At 49.2% G+C, this 20,662-nt stretch overlaps 1 protein-coding gene and 1 long non-coding RNA gene across 4 annotated transcripts in view; one reads left to right on the top strand and one right to left on the bottom strand.

Annotated features, from left to right (window-relative positions):
* CLDN14 (claudin 14) overlaps nt 1–20,662 on the bottom strand; it is a 36,823-nt gene that overhangs the window by 10,443 nt on the left and 5,718 nt on the right. Inside the window, exon 1 of one of the 2 annotated variants that reach the window (XM_082722791.1) lies at nt 1,965–2,089. The exons of the other annotated variant lie outside the window; for it this stretch is intronic. The gene's annotated coding sequence lies outside the window, so the exon portion shown is untranslated. Of the gene's footprint in view, nt 1–1,964; nt 2,090–20,662 lie in introns of those variants that run through there. 2 annotated transcript variants of the gene reach the window in all.
* On the top strand, nt 2,199–12,982 carry LOC309860581. 2 transcript variants are annotated; one of them, XR_014309458.1, is made up of 4 exons: nt 2,199–2,899; nt 11,921–12,223; nt 12,351–12,437; nt 12,927–12,982. It is a non-coding gene; the product is annotated as an uncharacterized lncRNA (long non-coding RNA). The 2 variants fall into 2 exon arrangements; XR_014309459.1 differs by having other exon boundaries at nt 12,351–12,953.

Below are 20,662 nucleotides of genomic sequence, written 5' to 3'. Positions count from 1 at the left end.
TCTAAATCTGTTTTCACTTTCCTCTTGTTCCAGGGAAGCTGTAGGTGTGCGTGCCATTGGGTGTGCACGTCCAAGCCCAGGAGCGAACAGCTAGCTGCCTCTGGGTGGCTTGCTTCTTCTTGGAGACTCTGCTCCAAGCCCCTGGAGTCTGGCAGGGCCCCCAGCCCCTAGTGAGAAGGGGTGAGGTGCCTGAGCCCCAGCTGCTCCTCGTTCCTTCCAGGGTCCCCCACACGGAAGCCCTCCGAGAGCAAGCCCTGGGCCCCCTCCCGGCACACAGCCCCCAGTGGAAAATTCCCGATGCCTTATTGCTGTTGGCAGCCCCGGGAAGAAGCCTGTGGCCCTGGCGGCCGCTCGCCCCGCAAACAGTGTAAGGAGTATGAAGATCATCTGGAGGGAGGAATGTTTGCGTTTCAAAGCGCCAAGAATCACTCCTGAACTGGCAGGACGGACGGACCGTCTGTATTTTAAAACAAGGCATCGGAAGAAGCCTTGAAAACAGGCTCTTAGACTTCTTGTTCTGTGTAATGGAAGAGATTCCCTGATAGAAACGAGAGAACAATTTTTTTTTTAAAAGACAAGAATTGGCCTTCAATTGTATTGATTTTTAGCTAGAAAACCCTAGAAAACAAATATTTGCAGTGACATTTTCATGGTACCAAAGGAAGAATCTATGTTTCTTGCCCCGCCCCTTTTTCTGGGACAGGTTTCTCTGCAGATGCTTAAGAAGCATCCATCCCATTGTAGATGTGGGTAAGTGACACACAGTAACTGGTAAGTGACACACAGTAACTGGTAAGTGACACACAGTAACTGTCAGAGATTTTTGCAAAGCAGATGGTGCCAGATAAGAATGGAGGCTGACTTCAAGTCTCACTAATTCGAGCAAACAGCTCAGCCTTACATGACTCACCTGGCTATCTACCTCATAACAGCTGCTTCCCAGAACTGTCTGGAAGATGCTGAGATAATATATGTAAAAACCTGTAAGTGCGGTGAGGACGCCCGGCGCATGCAAGGCCTGTGCTGCAGATTTATGTCATCACGAATAAATCCGCTCCTGACTCCATCCAAGCCAGCCTGGACACCCGCACTGAGCCCAGAGCTGGCACGGAGTGGCCGGAGAACACAGCAACAGAGCTCTTCTCTGGTTTCCCGAGACTTCAAAACTAAACCGAGCGATTAAAAGATTTTTGGTCTTGAAAACTGCAGGAATTAAATGTCTCGGTGGGAATGTGCAGCCAAAAGCCAGTGTCCTGAGTGACTCCACGTTTGGGGACCCTCTCAGGGCACTAATCCCAGATCCTTTTCTACGTTGTCTGTGGCCCTCCCAGCAGGCCTCGGGAAGGCCGCCCATCCTGGGAAGACCGCGGCAGCTGTTGGGATGTGGGGTTCAAGGTAGTTGAAGGATTAACTGACGGATCAGATTGCATGGAATTTCCCCCCGTTTTACCCTTATTAAGAGAGATCTATAACTTTCCTGCCCCTTCTCCCATGCAGTGTGTGTGTGTGTGTGTGTTGGCGGGGAGGGGTGCGGGTTGTGGGGAGGATAAGTCTCCAATGTCTGGAAACTCTGGACGCTCCGCCTGGCCCTCTTTGCAGGAGAAACAAGCCAGTCACAGTGCAAAGGGTCAGGGACAGTGAGCTCAAGCTGACACTGCCTTGAAACACTCAACAGATTTCGTCCTTGCCCCCAGACCGGGGCCAGCCAGTGATGAAAGAGTTCTGCCCGAACACTCAAGAACGGGGTCTTGACCTTCCTGGCTCATTAGGAACCCAGCTGCCCTCACTTCTGGCTGCTGGGGTCCCCCCCAGGGGTCCCCAGGCCCCCTCCAGCTGCCTTCTTGCCTATCACCTGGAGAACACTTGCCTGCCCACGGTTCTGGCCGGTAGGGCCTCACAAAACCCCCAGACAATGGACTGTCAACCCCAAACCCTCCCGACTCATCGCCTCACCGCAGACTCACATGCAGAGGCTCTGAGTTCCATCTGCTTCATCAGGTCCCTCGTCAGTGGGGCTGCTGCAGACCCCGGCCCGGCCAGCCCGTGTGGAACCACAATTCCTCCGGGACGCCGCCACCTCCAGTCTTCCCTCTTCCACCAACTGGAAGCTTCAAGGCCAGAGGATTTGAGAGAAAAGTATTACCTTGCCCTTTGAGAAGGACCTGCGTGGGCACAGGTGTTATCGGTTGAATGGTTAACTGCCCTGGGCACGACAGGAGGCAGCCCGGCCAAGGCGGCCATTCAGGACCAACCAGAAATGTCATTTCTGCACTTTGGAAAAGTGCCCAATATATCTGAACATAGTCATCTCCTCCCTAAAACACCCTCCAGTGACTCTCCAGGGCGGCCGGCAGAAAGCCTTGACTGCCCCGCCAAGCGCCGAGGTCCACCCACTGTCAGCCAGGCCACCGGCCTGCGCTCCCTGCGCCGGGCCCATGGCCTGTGCGCTCCTCCTTGGCGTCGCTCCTGCAAACAGCCCGATGCCTGCCCATGATCCAGCCCCTCCTGTGGCCCTGACCACCCACCATCCCCGGGGCCGGTCAGCTGGCCGTGGTTCCCGTGCCGCTTAGGACTTTTATCAAATTGAGCAACCCAAGAGTTTCTCAACTTGCAGGCCGCTGTGCTCTGGACACAAGCCATCGAATTTTGGCCAACATGCAACCGCGTTTTATTTTTTCAGCCACAATTGCAGATATAGGCAGTTAGGTGATGTCTGCCGGTAGAGTATGGGACGGGGTGGGTCGTGGGGCACGTGTGGAAGGAGGGACGGTTTGCTTTGAGTTGGAGATAAGGGACAAGGCAAAGTCTGAAGCCGGTGCCAAAAGAAGAAGGTGGCTTTCTTGGGATTTATGAGACATTTGCCTGGAGAGCCTGAGAGGACTGGGCATAATCCTGGAAGGTAGGACAGCACCCAAGGGAACGGGGCTGTGCTGGGCGTTCTGGGATCCAGAATTTAGCTAGATTCGTGTGTCTGTCCCTTTCTCACGGATTCCATCATGATGCTCCAAGGGCGGGGACTTGGGCCCCTGTGTTCTCTTCACTGCAGTCCTCGGTCCGCATGGCTTTGGTGGGTGCTCAGCGACAACGAAGGAGCTCAGCCACGGGGGCAAATGGCTCTGAGCAGGGACCAGAGTCTGGCCTCCGTGTCGCTGGCAATGGGAAGGTGAGAGCAGAGGGCGTCTTATGGAAGCGCTGGGAGCTTGGAGCAGTTCAGACGGGTCTGTTACATTATTCCTGACCGAGAACTGACCCACAACCAAATCCACACAGCTTCTTTTTAAAATCTCTTCTTGAGAAGTAACTGTTGTAAACAAAACCACCTTCAGTTCTGAGCCCTCCCAGGACCCGAACCTCTTCTGCCCAGTGAATATCATCTACAGTAAAACGCACCCGCACCATCTGTAATTTTATGCTGGGAGTTTGGGGGGATGATTTTTATCCTTTTGTCTTTGGGGGTGATTTGGCTACGAGTAACACATTTCATTTACAACTGTCTTCGATATCTTGGTACTGATTGTGTATATTTGGGAAACCCTGCACAGACAGACAGAATGTGAACCCCAAATAGTTTCAAAAGATTATGTTTTTATAAATACTACATTTAACAAAGAACAAAGTGCACAGAATGTTATGTTTTGTAGACTTTTAAAAAATTTCCATTTTTAAAAAGCTTTTGTTTATTTATTTGACAGAGAGAGAAAGAGAGAAAGAGCAGTAGGATCCCCGCCCTGGGATCATGACCTGAGCCAAAGGCGGACGCTTAACTGACGGAGCCACCCAGGCGCCCCTATGCTTTATAGACTTTTGTTAAACCTTTGTTAATATCGATTTTCTCTGAAGCAATTCATTCCTGTTCTGGGCTGAAGTGTGAAAACTCCGAGGCCCATGGCCCTGGCCTATGGCTCCTGATGGACCAACGAGCCTTTCCTGGGCGAGAGGATGAAGACACAGGTTCATCAATTTATTGACTGATTGATTGATTGAGCTCAAACCTATGTGAGCAACAGGGGGCTTGGTGAGCAAGATAGACACCGCCCTTGCCCCGTCAGTGTGTGGGGGGTGCGGGCACACAGAGCCTGCTGCACAAGCGACAGTCGGCAGACAGGGAGGTTAGGCTTGGGGGCTCCGTCCCTCCTTTCCAAACAGCCGAGACCCTCATCCTCGTCTCCCCTACCTGCCATCAAAGCCCACTCTTGGATTCTTAACACTTTGTCCCGCCCAGGAGGTATTTTTAAGTCTAAAGGATAAAGGTTTAATCGTGAAATTTCAAACACCAGTCAGGGTACAAAGGCGGATTGGAAGAGGAAGGTTTTGAGCATTTTCTAATACTCCTAAAGTCACTCCATTGACTGGTGACTTCTGTCCTTGCAGATATGATAGAAGCTAGGAGATACTTCAGATTAGATGGATGGACAGATGCACGGATAGATGGATGCATGGACGGATGCATGGACGGATGCATGGACGGATGGACAACAGATGATGGACGATTCTATCACCTTTATTCTCTCAGCTTGTGTTGTGTTAGAAGCTTGATTTGTTTTCTGACTTCTCAGAGAGCTGGGCTAAGGTCTGACAGACATTAGGGAGTTGGTAAAAAGTTTGTTGAATGAACAATTTAATGAAAGGGAGGTTATATATGAAGGAGGCCTGTGTTTTTGGGGTTTCTGTTTTGGGCTCCTTTTGATTTGAGTAACACACAAGCAGGCAACTTGAGTCTGCAGTTAGCAGAGTCTTGGCTCTCTTCTTGGGGTAAAGGCCATTGAAAGCTTGACCTTGCTCAATTTATTGACAGCATATCCAATCGAAGCCACGAGACTCCCATGGAAACCTCTGTTTCAGATTTCATTTTAACTTGGCAGAGGTCTGACCTTGGTGGATTCCTCGTATCAGTAATAACAATAGTAAAATGATACCAAACACTAACATAGCACTCATTGTGTGCTGTTTGTGGTTTTAAGCACATTACATATATTTACTAACTTAACCCTTAAAATAGCCCTTTGCTTTAGGTACTACTATTTATACCATTTTATGGGTGGGGAGATGGAGGCTCCAGGAAGAGAAATGACCTGCCCAGGGTCACCCAGCTCTAAGGGCAGAGGCAGGACTTGAACCCAGGCAGATTGGCCTCAGTGTCTGGGCTCATATCACTGTATATATCACATCCCCAACATCAGCCGGCAGCTGCCATGCTGCCGTCACTGCAGGAGAGTTTTTGCTGCCCCCTCACAGAGAGGGCTCTTGTGGGCACCAGGCGGGTCAGGGGCTGGTCTGGAGTCCTGGCATCGACGATGGTGTAACCTATGGAGGGACCGGCGAGGTGGAGGCTGCTCCTTGCCTGCCTGCTGTCAGCTCAGGGGTGAAGAGAAGCCCAGTTGCAACAAGGAAACAACCAGCCTCGCATCCTTACCCCCCCACAGTGGGCTGAGCGGGGCAGGGACAGGTGTGTATCCATGTATCCATTAGAGGACTGGGCAGTCTGGTCTCTCTCCTGAGGATGACCAGGGACTCACTGGCCCTTCATGGGGAGGCGGGGGGGGGGGCATACCAGACCATCAGGTTCAGCCACAGTCTACTTCAGAATTGGGGGCCCTGAGGCCATTTGGGAGAAAAGATACTAGAAATTTACTCTCTCAATTCTGGAGGAGGCCAAAATCCAGGTGGCAGCAGGGCCACGCTCCAGAGCGCCCGGGTAGGATCCCTTCTTGCCTCTCCCAGCTTCCAGTGTGGCTCGCCATCCTAGCCCTGCTCTGCCTGCAGCTTGTTTCACTCCAATCTCTGCTTCTGTCTTCACTTGGCTTCTGGCTTCTGCGTCCCTCTCTTCACCAGGCATTTTCCTCTTATGAGGACACCAGACGTATTGAATGAGGGCTCAATGACCTCGTCTTCACTTGATTATATCTGCAAAAACCCTATTTTCAAATAAGGTCCCCTTCCCAGGTACCAGAATTAGGACTTAAACATCTTTTTTGGGGGGACAGGACTCAACCCATCACAGCTGGGGGTATCTGTGGCTCACCAGGTACTTCTTACGATTTCTATGCTGTGGGATGAGACTGTGATTTTCATTAGGACCAGGAAGTCTCAGCTGGCAGCATTGATACCTGAATGTCGGCTAGATCGATAGAGCAGAAGGTGCTGTATCAGTGAAGTTCATTTCCAAATACAGAGCAAAAGCAAGATGCCGTCCTAATCTTAGACTTTGCTTTGTTTTCTGAAGCTTCTGCCTTGGCTGCCTCAGGACCCTCTCACCCTGAGTTAAATGGCAACAAAGTGACAACAAAGGCAAACCGAGTAATTATCTGGAAGCCATGCAGCCTCATCGAGGGGAACCCCTCATTTCCTATCAACTGTAAATCACAGCATTTGCCCGTTTCTTGAAAGAATCTTACAGAAATAGCTAGGGTTAATAGTGCTTTGTAGTCTACTTCGAAAGAGTGTTGGAAAAAATTTAGTGGGTACATTTCCAAGTAGGAAATAGACAAGTGAACTGATGGCAAATGTATTTAACAGGGAAGACCATGGAGAAATGAATTAAATAGGATCCTATTCATGCTTTTATCCTAGAAGACGAGGTAGATTTTAGTTCAAGCAGGGCTTCTCTGGTGCTGTCTGAACATAGATATGTTGGCTAAGGCTGGTCTTTTGGTAGGAGATGGGAAGTTTCTGAAATTTAAACAACCCATCTATGAGACATGACCTCCCTTTTATTAATCTGGTGCCCCTAATGCAGCTGACCGCAGTCTCAGCAACACGTATTTCAATGTGATCTTGTATTTGCTAATGGCTCTTTTATACTGTGGACACAGGAAGATTTAACCTGTTAGATGAGATAGATACCAGGAACGCCACAGCCCAAGTGCCCAGAGATCATCTGATACGTAGTGACCACGAAAGAATTATGGCTTAAATACTAAGAGGCCACAAGAATTGAAATTGGAAACTCAAACAGACATTTCTACGCCCATGTTCATTCCAGCATTATTCACAGTAGCCGAAAGGTGGAAAGAGCCCACATGTCCACTGATAGATGAATGGATAAGCAAAATAAGGTTTCTCCAAAACAGTGGAGTATTGTTTAGCCTTAGAAAGGAATGAAATTGTGACACATGCTACAGCACAGGTGAACCTTGAAGACATTATGCTCAGTCAAATAAGCCAGTCACAAGAGTCAATATTACATGGTTCTACTTAAGGAAGGTCCCTAGAGGAGTCTGATTCATAGAGACAGAAAGTAGCAGGACAGTTACTGGGGCCTGGGGAGGGGGAAGGGGGAGTTGGTGTTTAGTGGGGACTGAGTTTCTGATGCTGAACAAGTTCTGGAGACAGTTGGTGGTGATAGTTCCATGAGAATGTGAATGTACTTGATGCCACCGAACTGTACACTTAAAAATGATCAAAATGGTAAGTTGGATGTTCTTTGTATTTTACCACAGTAAAAAACAAACACACACATACACATAAGATGTGTGTCTTGTCTTTGCCATTCCGTGTGGGGCCACCCCATTCCGTGTGGTCTTGGAGGAGTTTGTTAGTTTATGGGAAAGGAGTTTCATTGGGATAAAGGTTCTCAGATATGAACCGGGACAGCTCTGTCCTCTTATCCCTGTTCTAGATAATTCTGAGAGCGAAATGTCAGATCCAGACCCTGGCCCGCCTGGGAGGTTGGAGGACTGTTGGAGGATTTAAGGCCGGGAAACAGGGGCCTCCCTGCAGTGAGTCCTCCTTTCCTCGAGGAGGCACTGTGGGAAGGCCTGCTCAGCCTGGTACAGGTCGGGTGGGCCTTGCAGCCCTTTGCAGGACCTGGTGGAGAGCCCACGGCCAGGTGGGATCAGTGAAGATTGCCACGTCTTCCGCCTGTCATTCTGAACAAAGGCCTCACCTATGCCAGACTCCTAATTGTTACCCTCCCCACGCGCAGACAGTCGGATGACGTTGGTGCCACACCTCTGGGTTCCCCACACCGTCTAATTTACCGAGTGCTTGCGCACAAACTATCATCTAACCCTACAGACGGCTCTGTGAGGCATCTGTTATCAAGTTTAGGCATCCTGTCCAGTCTTCGCAGCTGGTCCTAGAAAAATCTGGGCCTCCAACCCAAGCTTCAGTTCTTTCCTCCACAGGCTGCCAGCTGGGAGCTGCCCGCCCTCTCTCAAGCCTTCGGAAAAGGCCTCGGTGATGAGCAAAGTGGGCTCAGGGCAGAGCCCTGCAGGCCGGCACGGAAGGCTCCATCAAGGTTTGTTGAGTGAACAAGAACAGGGCTCAAGCAGGATTCTCAGAAAGGCCTTGCTCTCCGTTCCGGTCCTGGCTAATGTTCGTTGGGGCTGAGTGACCAGCACAGCTTTGCTGGGGCCCAGATGGAAACTGTTCACAAATATCTCAGCTGCCGCGGATCAGGCAGCATGTGGATGGGAAAATCGGGTTCTCAAGACACACTCAGACACCATCAGGCCCCTTTCCAAAGGGACAGGAATATTCTCAATATTCAGTTTGAGAAGCACAGAGTGACGTTTGCAGGTGCCCTGACGGACCTTACTCAATCTCCCTTCTGAAGTGTGTGCCCTAAAATGAGGCCCTTGAATCTCTACCTTCAGCAATTAGTGATCCAGAATCTCCCTCCCTGACCAGAGGCCTCTTCCATGAAGAGGTTAACCAGAAAACAAGAAAGAACACACAGAGCTTGCAAACGCAGAGCAGCAAGGAATGCACTCTGTTTCAGAGAGTCGACGAAAATAAGAAAGGAGCCCGATGTCAAACTTAACACCATCATTTTAATTTCCAAGTGCTTTGGGGTTTTTTTCATGTTGGTTTCATGGAAATTTATGTTTGCGGAGAACACTGTATTTGCTACAGGATCTTGCTGTATTCATTTAGCCCGGTAATAAAAACCATCTGCTTGAAATCCCTTTTGGAACAAGAAACGGTATAAACAAATAGGCAAATAGGCATAAATGACCATGGGAAGGGGGGGCTGCTTCAGAAAGGGGGAGCGCGGGTGAGCCCGGAGCAAACGCTGCAGGCCAATATTTGCAGGAGCTGTTACCTTTGGAAGGCATGTGTGAGGCTATTATGAAAACCTGTACAGCTTTCAGATAGGTATGGTACATTTTGGGAGAACGGGCAGGCACCTTTCCCTTCCTGAACACTCACTCTGTGCTTGGGGTTTCACCACCAGAGTGAGAACAATATTAGGAAGTACTGACCCACGAGTCTCTGCAGTGGGTTGGGTAGTGTCCCTGCACCCCAAAACTCATATCCACCTGGAACCTGATTTGTGGCCTTGTTTGGAAGCAAGGTCTTTGTAGATGTAATGAAGAGGAGGTCATACTGGATTAGGGGGGAGCTGTCAATCCAATGGCTTCTCCTTGTAAGAGGAGAAGAGGAACAAGAGGAGAGGCGAGAAGAAGGCCATATAAAGATGAGCCAGAGCCTGGGGTGATTCAGCCACAAACCAAGGAATGCTATGGGGTGCCAAGCGCCTCCAGAGGCTGGAAGAGCTAAAAAAAGGATCCTCCCCTACAGCCTTTGGAGCCTCCAGGGAACATAGCCTTGATGACATCTTGATTTCACTCTTCTGGCCTCCAGAACTGTGAGAGAATCAAGTTCTGTGGTTTGGTGGGTCTCCTGATTTGTGGTGATTTATTATAGCAGTTACAGAAAATGCATACAGCCTCCCCCCCTTCTGCCGGGAGCTGTTTAGGCTGAGAGAGATGGGGCATATTAGAACCAAGGAGAACTTGGTGACATTCTTGGCCCTTAAGTTAGGAGCCGAGGTCCTGGAGTGGGAAGAACTGATCTTGAAAGAATCCATATTGAGCCAGTGTTTTGGTCAGCTGGTTTTTGTCTTGCTACCTGTGAGGAGATCGCCGGATGGCCACTAGCTGCTCCTGACCCCCAAGGAGGAAAGAAGGCGGCTCTAGAGCAAGCTGTTGGTCAGAGGCTCTGTCCTATCCTCCTGGACTTGGGGTCAGCTCCACAGAGTGGTGGGGCACCCTAGGAGTCCTGGCTGAGCTGGAGGGTCTGTGGGTAGAAAGGGCTGATCTCCCGGCTGTCCTGGAAGGCATGACATGGAGAAAAACTAGCAAGATACTAGGTTTTCTACTTTTGATACTCAACATAGGATTTTATGTTCTCAGCAAGTCAGTGTTCTTAAAAATCAGGCGTTGAATGGCCAGAGATAATTTTAGAAATTCCTTTAGCTCCTATCACCATATAAGGATTGAGGCCTAGAGATTCAATATCTGAAATTCTTATAATCTAGAAAACTCAAGACATTGCATACAAGTTTCTGCCCCGAGGAACAGGGGACCCTCAGTTCTTTCCAGCCCTGGTGAACAAGGATAAGGAAGACCAAAGAAGGGAAAGTTGGTGATCATATCTGCTTGTGCCAATCTCCGCCAAACTGAATGTTCTGGGGGTAAACCAAAGAAAATGGGCTTTTCTTCTGCTCTCTGTTTGGATCCTTGGAGGAGATAACCCCATCCCCACACGGGGATGCCTGGGTGTCGGGGAGTGAAACATGGTCACAGGAAGGTGGGATGAGTGAGCTCAAGTCGGGATTCCTGGCTCCCTTCACCTCCTCTGAGGCCTGCAGGTGTCCTGGGGATCCTCACATGTCCCCAAAGCAGGTACAGCATGTAGCCGAAAGCCTGGCTGGGAGTCAATGGCTGGAAGGAGCCCACCTTGGCCAGGGATGGAGTGGGCATCCCACCAGACATTGGGGGATCTCCAAAGTGGCTTGGTCGCACATGAGAGCTCCTATGCCTCGTCTCTCAGTCCCTTGCGTTCACAAGGACATCAGCTGGATGCTCAGAGGGCAAAGCCAGCCCATGCTTCCCCGACCGGGCACCTGTCGGTATCAAGACCAACATAGCTTCTTGGTAGAAAAGGCCAGTCAGTACAGGACTGGATGGGAGATCTGTCACCTCCGCGTGGGGACTGGGGGCTTCCCTATGCCCCGGCTGCAGTTCCTCTGTTGAAGTCCCAGCCCCCAGGACCTCAGAATGTGACTGGGTTTGGAGACAGCGCCTTTAAAGAGGCAAGAAGGCAAAATGAAGCCGTATGGGTGGGCACTGGTCCAGTCTGGCTGGTGGTCCTTCCCAGAAAGACACGCGGAGGGAAGACCATGTAACGCCAGGGGCAGAGGCCGGAGCGGTGCCGCCACACGCCAAGGGCGGGCAGGTCTGCTGCGACGGCCGGGAGCGGGAAGACGCAGGGAAGGGTCCTCCCCCGGAGCCGTCAGAGGGAGCGCGGCCCTGCTGCCGACTTCATTTTGGACTTCTAACCTCCAAAATTGAGAGAATAAATTTCGGTTTTTAAAATCACTCAATCTGTGGCACTTATTTCTGGCAGTCCTAGGAACCTGAAAACACAAACAACAACGACCAAAACCCCAAAACCCCATGTCATCAAAATTGGGGTTTCCGAAGGACTGTGCTCTATCGAAGTCTAAGTGCATTTAAAAGCCTTTCTCCTGAGGACAGATGCCTCCAGATTTAGGTGGAGGTGGCAGGGCATGTCCGGGAAGCGTCCCTTGCTCCCCCTTCCTGCTGTAAGTCACCTGGTCTGGAGCCCTAAGAGCAAACTCAGCATCCGGCAGGGCTGCCTCCGGCGGCCGGAGGAGCAAGCCCGAGGCGCGAAGGAAAGAGACACACGGCACACAGGCTGCCTTTGCCTCCCTGAAGGACGCAGCTCCAAGTCTGTTTTCTTTTCTCTTCTGTCAGATTGCTCTTTCCTATCTCCAACAACTCCTATCTTTCCGCAAACTCAAGCAGGCCGGCCAAGAGCTGTGAGGGTAGCTAACTTCAAAGGCTTCACATAAATCCTCTTCAAGCCCTCAGCCCAGGAAGCCGGATGGAGGCCGAGAAGTCACTCCGTATTTCATCGCTGTGTAACTGCGACTCTGTTCCCCCTGCAGGTCCCATCTGTCACCTTCATGGCCGCCACCAGGATCCCCGCCACCTCCGGACACCTGCATGAGCCACCCTGCAAGGGCTGAGGGACCGAGCCGCACCCCAGAGCTGCGGCTCGCGGCTTCCAATTATTCCAGGGGCGCAATCGCTGGGGCAGCCTCGTGGTTCCATTTCCTTTGCCGATTTCAGGGTAGCTTTGAAGCAAACGGAGGGACGCGATGGGGCTCCAAGGGGGTCCGTCTTTGGTCTCAACCCCTGGCAGTGACCTTGTTGGCAAGGGGGGAATGCCTTTGTGCGCAGGGACAAAGGTGAGTGGAGAGCAAAGGAAAAAACATGACATGATAATAATCATGCCTTCTCTCTGGTCCGGAGGGATGAAACGTGCGCTTTTCCTTCTACCCAGAATTTTGTCTTCCATCTCCTGTCTGGGTTTAGTTATCCAAGACCTGGAGGACAGCAGACGGCAGAAGCTGCTTGGCGGCGGGCTGGTGGGATAACATAAGGTTTCCAGTCTCGGATGAGGTATGTGCCCTGAAGCTCACCAGCTGGGTTATGAGGATGAGCCGTGTCTGGAAGAGACTGACAGTGGCAGGCAAGACAGGCCCGCAAGGCAGCCCACCGTCAGGCGGGAGCCCCTGGAGCAGAATCCTTGAGCTCCAAGGCAGAGATGACCAAGGATCCCTGGTTCTGGAGCGGGACCGGGCTTGCCGCGCCCTCCGGTGCCACGCAGGCTCGGTGCCCGTGGGGTCCTCGCGGGAAGCTGAAACCCAACCAGGGCTCCGCTCTCCAAGCCCCAGTCCCTGTCCCGGGGTCACGTCCTTTCCTCCTAAGTGACTGACTTACTCAGCACTGAAATATTTTTTGGACTCAGCCACCCAGACGGGGATGTCCTTTTGCAATCCGGCCAACGGGTGAGGCCCCCCCCCCTTTTTTAGAAACCAATTTTCAGTTTCCATGTGCATGAGCCGCCCTGATAGGACAGAAGAGAAACCTTTGTACGGTTGTTTTTAGGAAACTTCACAGAGGGCAGGAGGCAGAGCGACATGATATCAATGATGGCGAGTCGTAAGTGACTTCACACACGGGTTGGGGGTGGGGAGCACAGAAGCCCGCAACTCGCGGGAAAGCTATCCTTTGGAGTTATTGTGTGAATGGGGCCATTCTGCCCTCAGCCTTCTCCAATTTTGAATTTATAGGGGGAACTCCAGGGCTATAATTTAGTGAGGAAAATGGGGGCATTGTGTTTTCTCTTTGAAACGACCCAATACTTAAATGGAAAAACAAGACCTGCTCTTAACAATCATTTGGTACACATTTAATAACCAGAAAAATCCTTTAATTTCCGGAGGAGGCTCAGAAACCTTTAGGAACGAAGCATGTGGCTGCGGTGGTATCTGTTTAGGAAACGCGTGGAACAGGAACTAGGAAGATGTGCAGGGGCGCCGAGGGGCAAGCCGTCTGTCTGCAGGCTGCCTCCTGGGAGGACTTCGCCCCCTGTCTTCTGTGGATGGGGCTGGAGGGAGGCAGGCAGGGCTTCCTGCCGGCTTCCTTGCTCAGGTTCCTCTGCTGAGCCACTGCCCAGCCATCCTTCACTCCCCAGGGTGCCCTCACTTTCTCTTCTTCCTCAAGCCCCCTCCCCTACGCCCCTTCCTGGCTTCCTGGGGGAGGGGGCAGGCAGGAGCCAACACCCACAATCTGCATGCCTTCAAACAACAGAAATTTGTTCTCTGATACTCAGGAGGCTACAAGTCCCAAATCAAGGTGTCAGCAGGTTGATTCCTCAGGGGGACTCAGGGGGTTGCCCTCAATCACTGGCCCTCCTTGGGTTGCAGAAGCATCACCCCGATCTCTGCTTCCCTCATCATCCCTCTGTGTCTGTGTCTTTTCTCTTCTTAGAAGGACACCCGTCATACTGGATTCAGAGGTCACCTTCCTCGGGTATGATCTTGTCTTAACTCTATGGCCCTATTTCTAAATAAGGTCACATTCTGGGAATCTAGGAAGGACATGAGTTTGGGGAGGGGGACACTGTTCAACATAGCGTACCCTCATTCTGCACACACTGAAGTCCCCAGAACTCGGAATCCCAAGGACGTCACCCATGGGAGTTCCCCGCCTTACAGCCCTTCTCTGAACGTTATGCCCCAGCGACTAAATCCATTCCCCTCTACCCCTGTCGTTAGGACCAGACTCCTCTACCTCCATTTTCAACATCCCCCCCCGCCCCACAAGGTGCGTCCCCTACCGCCCATGCGTTCCCACGCCCTGTATCTCCTCTGCCCTGCAGCCACCACACCTGGTCTCGTGGCTCCTGTCCTCGCTCCTTCCAACCGTTCCTCTCCACTCCCTGTGCGCGTCTGTCTGCTGTGTCACTGGCACACAGTAGGTCTCAGTTCACACGTGTGTGGTCCATTGCGTGGGATCCCCTGCCGTCTCTCCCAGGCACCTTGGGGCTGCACTGACATAGCCTCTGTTTCCAGGACCCAGGAGCAGTGATCCGGCGGAGGTCCCTCCGTCCCTGCGCCACGCCCTGACTCTCCTGTTCGCAGGTGTTCCACTCAAAAGCCATCGCCCCAGCTACATTTTAGGCTTCTTGAAGGCTGAGACCCTGATAGACCTGTTTCTGGCCTCACAGCCCACTCCAAGCGCTGAGAACCCTCAAGAAGTTTTCCCTTCAAATGAGTCAGATTGAAGCCATTTTGCTTTATGAGCCTGGGTTCCTAGAAAGAATTACTCACTGGGGTTTGAGTCAGTGTATGATCTTAACACAGTACGAATGGGGATAAAATCAAGCTGTTTTATATGTGTTTTGAGTTCTAAGGGTGGACCTGAGGGCTGCCTGTATTAGCATCTGCACGGCTGCTTGTTAAAACCTGGGTTCCAGAGCCCTGACCCAGACCTACTGAACCAGAATTTCAAGAGGTGGGTCTGGGGGTTGATGTTTTTCACCAGCCCCGGCCCCCTCTGGGGGATTCTTATGCAGGGTAAAGCTGAGGGTCATGGATCTAGACATATAGACAACAAATATTGATTTTAGATATCCTAGCGGATTCAAGGACAAACTAGTGACTTAAAGCTCACAGACTCAGCCAGGGCAAAGCCAAAAAACGGCTTATTGCTTCCTAGGTGACCAGTCACATCAAGGACCGTCATAGTCTTCTGGTGCGGAACGACAGTCTCACAAAATCAGGTGGCTGGTGGAGAAGATCTGGGGGACTCTGGAGTGACCCCATGGGCGGTGTTGAGCCTGAAGCCTGTCCCCGCTGCAAACAGAGTCTACCTGTCTTCCTACACTGGTTTCCCCCAAGGAGGAGAATTAGAGAATGCTGTTCATTTATAATGTTTGCTTTGCTTTTGGAAACACCTCGGGGCAACTCAGGATAGGTTTTCACAGTGGTGTTTGACTTGGCTTAGTTGCAAAGTTCCCCCGTTTTAGTCTATTTATTGCAAGTTAGCGCACAGCCCCTATGCAGGAGTCCAGCACCAGGTCTGACAGAAGTCGAGGGCAGGCACCTGAAAGGAAATGGTGGGAGGGCTGAGTCGTGTGTCCCCACACCTTCCTTCCTGGCTGAGAGCTAAGCCGAGGTCCGACCTGTTCCTGCAGCCCAGTGATGCCTCGGGATGGAGGGATACCTCCAGCCACGGCCTCCCCTCCAAAGCATTATTTTCCAAGAAGGAGATGTAATCCCTTTTCTTAAGCTCCCGTTTGGCTTACCTGTTTCCTATTCTTTGTAAAAATTCAACCAGCTTTCACTAGTAAATTGCTGGTCCTCTTGATGTTTGCTTTCAAGCTCCAGTAGATGGGGGCGCCTGGGTCGCTCAGTGGGTTAAAGCCTCTGCCTTCAGCTCATGATCCCAGGGTCCTGGGATCGAGCCCCACATCAGGCTCTCGCAGAGAACCTGTTTCCCTTCCTCTCTCTCTCTGCCTACTTGTGATCTGTCTGCCAAATCAAAAATGAAAAAAAAAATTTTTAAATTTAAAAAATGCTCCAGTTACATTTTAATAATAACCTAACCTTCACCACTGTGCTAGCTATTTCATTTACACCGCTTCATTTAACCCACACAAAACTCTGTGTGATGGGTGTTATTAGATCTCATGTGATAATGAGAAAACAAATACAGAGAAGTTAACTGAGTGGCCCAAGGTGGCCCAGCTCATCAAGGGAGACCAAGGCTTGTGACTCAGCACCGTGTTTTCTCAGTGATGGGAGCGCGCTCTGCCTGGTGATGACCTACGCCGGCCTGGACCTTGTTTCTCTGCCTTGAAGAAGAAGAAAACGAGTTTGGCTGCGGGCTGGAAGATTTGCCCTAAAGCTAGCCCCTGTTTGCATGACCTGTCCAGCTCATATTAGCAAAAGGAAACGTGAGGAGATCTGCAGGCTTGTACTGACATGTCTGCAGAGAGTTTCTGTCCATATGATTCTTTTCGTAAACCTGAAAAGCGTGATTGAGATTCACTAGTTTGAGGGACAGAAACAGTTTAAGATCCAATCAGAACATACTCGGGACTATTAGGATATGGCCACCGTCATCTGACTCAGGGAGGACCGTGCACAAAGGTGTGGGTATGGGGTAGAATCTGGTACATTTGGGGCTTAGACTGGCGAACTGAGTTGGAACCTATGGACTTCAGTGCCCCACACTTCATACTTGAAAATTGCCTTCCGACTGCTTTCCTTCCATATTTCCTGCAGTGTGGCATGGGCGCAGCCTTCCTGCCCCAGCCCCAAGCATGGCCATTGCAATCCGTGGCTATTGCTGGCTCTGTTAATCTCTCTTATCAGCAGCCTGGGCCTGAATTACAGGACCCCTGCTTCTCTCTACTCCAGGGCTCACACAGCAGGCTCCCAGCCAACTCCTGTTCCTGGATAAAGGTTGTTCTTCGGGGGATGAGGAAGACTGAAGTGAGAATAGTTTCGGACTTTGTTACTCAGCCATGAGAGAACACTGGATAGAAAAAAGAGTTCTATGAATTTAAAAAGCCCAGTGATGGATGAAGCCCAAGGACCCCTAACGGGGCCCAGCTATTGTTTAAACATGAATCCCATGTCTGAACCTTGTCTACCTCAGTCGATGGGGGCCGGACCAGCAGGCTGGAAGGGGTTAATGGTCCTATTCTGCCTCGACTATGGCAGACCACGTTTTGACTTTCTGTGATGAGCTAAAAGCAGTAAGAATAAACCACCACGAGTAACAGTAAGCTCTCACTACCACAGCAGCTGCCCAGTATGTGTTCTGGTTTACAGATACGAATTCTAGTAGCCACAGAAGCTGAAGTCGGTGCTGTTACCCCAAGTTCGCAATGAGGGGAAACAACAGATCTGACTTGCACAAGATTACAACGTTAGCAAGGGGTAGGGCCCAGAAATGAATGGGATCCTTTCTTCTCCACACTGTCTCCCATGTAACACTATTGTTTTCCCTGCTGTGGTCTGATGCAGTATCACATTCTCCTCCTGCACTAGCCAGGTCAAGAGTCATTATGCCATCCTGGTAGTATGCCGAGGGGTCAGTCCCGGAATTAACAGGGTTCACTCTCAGCCAAGAAGAGAATATTCCGAGGAAATGATACCTTAGATGTTTCTTCCCCCCTTAGTGGATAGACATTACTTGGGAGGATTATGGTGTGTTACAAATATATTACTGTGACATCTTGTAAATTTCATAGCCACTGTTTCATACTTCATTGGCATTCCTGATCTCATCTTGGTGTTTACTCCAAATAATATTGTGTGGATGAATGTGTAAACCTCAAATGTAACATTATTTGATGAGACACTAAATGATGATGTCTACAGGAATGGATTTTTTTCTTGAATATCATAGCTTTAAGGTTATCCATGATTCCTTTAATACGTAGAGTTTCTTTGCATTCATATTATAATATGAATTATAATATGTAAGGAAATATATATAACAATATAACTCTTGTAAGAAACAAGAGTTGTTTACTCTTTGTTTATAAAACAAAACACTGAGTGTTTCTCAACTATTAAAAAATCCATTTAATCTTGAAAACATCTGACTTGAATGAAGGAACAAGTTCTCAGTCAACACAATGGAAATTAAAAGTTTGGTCTGATGCAGTATCACATTCTCCTCCTGCACTAGCCAGGTCAAGAGCCATTATGCCATCCTGGTAGTATGCCGAGGGGGGGTCAGTCCCGGGGCACCTGGGAGGCTGGGGCACCTGGGCGGCTTTCGGGGCACCTGGGCGGCTCAGTCATTACACGTCTGCCTTAGGCTCAGGTCAGGTCATGATCCCAGGGTCCTGGGTTCGAGCCCCATATTGGGCTCCCTGCTCACCAAGAAGCCTGCTTCTCCCTCTCTGACTCCCCTTGCTTGTATTCCATCTCTTGCTGTCTCTCTCTCTTTCTGTCAAATAAATAAATAAATTCTTAAAAAATAAAGTTTGGAAGCTTGCAAAAATTTTTCTTTAAATTTTATTTATTTATTTGACAGAGATCACAAGTAGTCAGAGAGGCAGGCAGAGAGAGAGAGGAGAAAGCAGGCCCCCTGCAAAGCAGAGAACCCAATGCGGGGCTCGATCCCAGGACCCTGGGATCATGAGCTGAGCTGAAGGCAGAGGCTTTAACCCACTGAGCCATCCAGGCACCTGGAAGCTTGCAAAAATTCTTTATGTGTCGGCTTCATCCCTAGACCTCACCCCTAGACCTATCATACTGTTAGGTCAGATCTCTGAGAAGTGTGGTTTGGCTAGTTAGAACTTAGAAAATTCTGCAGGCGATTTTAATATGTAGCCAGTGTTGAGAACTACTGGGTCTAGACAAAAATAGATTTTTAAATTTAGGGAGTTAGATCTGATTAATATCAATGTATAAATGTATCATAAAGGAGAAAGACCTACGTTATACTTCACAATGAAGAGTTTTGAAATATAATGCAATTAAAATGTACGCAATGAATATAATACATACAGTAAGTCAATACAATACAGATACAATTCAATATTCAATAAATATTACTGAATGAATGAATGTCCTACAAAGTTTCACATGGACATTCATATTTTGATGAACTTAAGAAAACTGTAAGAAGTATCAGTGAGAAAAAAAACTTTTAAACTATGATACACCATATATTATAAGCTACGCTCCAGATTAAAAAATGCTCAAAACAAAGGGAAATCGGTTTTATAATGGACTAGAGTACATATTAGTAATGACCACTAGATGTCGCTCTAATCTGCTGCTTCAGGTTTCAAAGGCAACCTGAAAACTATTTTTCTCCAAGTACTTAAAATTGTAATAGTTCGCCTTTTTTAAAGACAAAAGACTTAAAAATCTCACATTTTGGGGGGGTTGCTGCTCATTTTTTCCCTTGTATTAAGACCTACCCGAAGTATCTCACAAGGTGTAAAATTGTTTAAAATGTGAATTGAAAAGTTTGAATGACTTGATAGGAAAAGTGCAATTGCTTCCCTTTTATTCACAACCCTAAATTTCACATTTCTCCTGTTTGTAGTGAGTTATAGAGAAGACACGATAATAGCAAGGCTGATGTTTGACTTAAATCAAGAAAGTAAAATCTGAAGGAAAGAAAATGATGTCTTCTAATTTGAAGTCAGGAGATCATGGCACCCTAAACACATGATTACTGCTAGCCATGATGAGAAAGGCCAGGTGAGAAGGGGGAACCCGGGTCAATCGGACTAGACCCCGAGCTTAGCCCATGCCTGGTGTTAATGCTGGGAATTGACCCAAGGCCTCTGTGGTTGAAAGCCTGGATGATTTCCCCTATTGGGTGAAGATCACTCTCCCAGTAAAAAACATAAAGGTTTGGGGCCAAAAGGAAGTTCACAGAAGCTTCTGGAGAAGTGTATTAGAGCAGTACTCAAACTGTTCCAGATCACCAATGAGATGAGAACAGAAACTGAGATTAAGCATTTCAAAACAGTTTCGTAGCAAAACAACAAAGTTATTTTATGTCTGTGAAATGTAAGAAGAAATTGAACTTGCATTTTGTATGTATTTTTTAATTTCATTTTTCTAGTAATTCAGGATTTCTAGTCTTTTACAAAAGTACTAGTTCATAACAAATTGGAAATTTTTAAAAAGTAGTCTTTCATCCCAAGTAGCTTGGAAAGTACAGCTGCAGAGGTGGGAACCCTAGGACAATGACCCAATTAAACCCATTAATAATTTTCTAATGGACAACATAGGCCAAAAGGGGCTGAAGAACAGGGGCATCTTGACTGTGAAACACGGAATGACTGGAAAGGTGAAAGGAAATCCTAAGAACAGCACATCTCAGGGAGTCCCAGCCTCTGAGCCCACAGTTTGCAGCTCACCCCAGGACCCCACCAGCTCTGCAAGGCTCAGAGACCCCTTACCAGCACCCCTAAACTGCTCCCCTTCCACAATGCACACACACAACAAATCGGCCTTGGGCTAAGTGAAATTCAGGTGGCCACAGTGAAAAGAAAATGTAAAAACCACTCGGAATTGCTCATATCTTAAATATACAGTTTCATAAGAGAAATGCAGAGAGAAGGGCATATGTAAACTTCTTCCTGGCTTGACCCAGCCTAAATCAGCTGGCTTTGATGGAAATGAGGCTTAAAGCATGGTGGGTTTCCATGTACGGATAGCCGAGTTGGCAATTACTTCTCTACAAAAAAAAAAAAAATTCCTTGTTGTACTATCATACTATTGGTGTCATTTTTTGGAAAGCGAATTGGGAATAACTATCAAAATGTCAATTGTGAATACTCTTTAACCCAG

The sequence above is a fragment of the Mustela nivalis genome, assembly GCF_964662115.1.
Source record: "Mustela nivalis genome assembly, chromosome: 1".
Lineage (NCBI taxonomy): Eukaryota > Metazoa > Chordata > Mammalia > Carnivora > Mustelidae > Mustela > Mustela nivalis.
This window is presented reverse-complemented; position numbering and strand designations above follow the sequence as displayed.